The sequence below is a fragment of the Mus pahari genome, chromosome 8 (genome assembly GCF_900095145.1).
Source record: "Mus pahari chromosome 8, PAHARI_EIJ_v1.1, whole genome shotgun sequence".
Lineage (NCBI taxonomy): Eukaryota > Metazoa > Chordata > Mammalia > Rodentia > Muridae > Mus > Mus pahari.
In genome coordinates, this window is record NC_034597.1 from 84808019 (window position 1) to 84810042 (window position 2024).

Below are 2024 nucleotides of genomic sequence, written 5' to 3' on the forward strand. Positions count from 1 at the left end.
TGCATTGCCTCTCGAGATGCATTAAAGCTTTACTGCAGAAGGATCCTAATGATGTGTCGCGTCGTTCTTGCTGGTGAGACGGTAGCACGGCACATATAACTAGAAAATTCAACTATTATCAGTGATATAATTAGTCCATGTTTATCCAGAACCATCGCAGAACACCTTCACTCTTGATCTCCTCATTCTGGTGGATTTCAATTGCCACAGAAGACACTGTGCTTTCTTACAAAACCTTAATAAGAAATGACCACTCCCATAATATAACGAACCAGAAGCTAAGGTGGAAATAGTAATCTTCATCTGATGTGATTGCCTTCTGTAATAACTAGGGCAACTTATTAGGAAGAGTTGGGTTTGCCATAACATGGATTGAATTAAAGTCATGTCTTTGTGAGATTATGCTTATAATCAATTGGTATAGCTAAAAATGCAGTGTAGTGAGCTGAGCAGTGTCTCTTGCCAAATTTATGTCTACCCAGAATTTAACTCTATTTGGAAAGAAGATCTACGTAAATGAAATCATAATGAGATCAAGGCTACCTTTCAGTAGCCTCTGAGCTCTATACTTTGTGTCATTGAAAGTGAAAGGAGAAGAAAGTTAAGGTGCAGACATGTAGGGAAACACATGTTGTTGAGAGCCAACAGAGGATGGAAGCAGAGCTTCAAAGGATGTTGAAAATTGTAGGACAAAGAGTTCTAAAAATTCCTGGAAATACAGTTGAGAAAGAAGCAAGAAGCATTCTCCTCTGGCACTTCTGTGCTTGCACTTTATTTCCATACATATAGACACCCAATAGTGTGAAAGTAAAAATAATAATTTTTCTGTTTCTTTCAGTTGGTTATAACATCATTAGAAAAGAAAGGCAAGGAAAGAAGAAAACCACTAAGTATGATAACAAGTTAAGAAAAAATGGACTTTAATTATGTTTGGTAATTCTATGACTCAGTAGAAGATCCATGGACTAATTAGTTATTTATGCTGACAAATAGATGTTATATAGTATGTAATTATCCACAAATTCCATATAATTTACAGCTATTTTTCATGAGTTTCTTTTATTGTCTATTTTGGCCATGTTGTATTCTTAAATATATAGTCATACTGTTGTTACTCAGAGAAAGTTGTTATGTAAGGAGAGGCAATAGTGAAGTAACTCAGACCTATAAAGATAGAAATGGTTATGCATCAGTAAGAAATATATAGATCCTGAATGTTTCTGATACATACTATCAAATATATTCATATTATTTATTAGATCAAAGTATAAGAGCCATCTACATAAAGATCCCTGTCTTAGACAGGGTTTCTATTCCTGCACAAACATAATGACCAAGAAGCAAATTGGGGAGGAAAGGGTTTATTAAGCTTATACTTCCAAACTGCTGTTCATCACTAAAGGAAGTTAGGACTGGAACTCAAGCAGGTCAGAAAGCAGGAGCTGATGCAGAGGCCATGGAGGGATGTTCTTTACTGGCTTGCTTCCCCTGGCTTGCTCAGCCTGCTCTCTTATAGAACCCAAGACTACCAGCCTGGAGATGGTCCCACAGATGGGGGGCCAGAAAATGCCTTACAGTTGGATCTCATGGAGGTATTTTCCCAACTGAAGCTCCTTTCTTTGTGATAACTCCAGCCTGTGTCAAGTTGACTTAAAACCAACCAAGACAATTAATGCCTTGTCAACTTGACACACAAACACATCTCTAGTAAGCCTTAATCCTTACATTCTTATTCATCCCCAAGATCTAAATAACTTTAAAAGTCCCAAAGTCTTTACATATTCTTAAAATTTCAAACTCCTTAAAATATCCAATCTCTTTTAAAATTCAAAGTCTTTTAACTGTGGGCTCCACTAAAATACATTTTTCCTTCAAGAGGGAAAAATATCAGGGCACAGTCACAATCAATAGCAAAAATTAAACTCCAACTGTCCAATGTCTGGGATCCAACTCACGATCTTCTGGGCTCCTCCAAGGGCTTGGGTCACTTCTCCAGCCCCATCCTTTGTAGCACACAGCTTTGT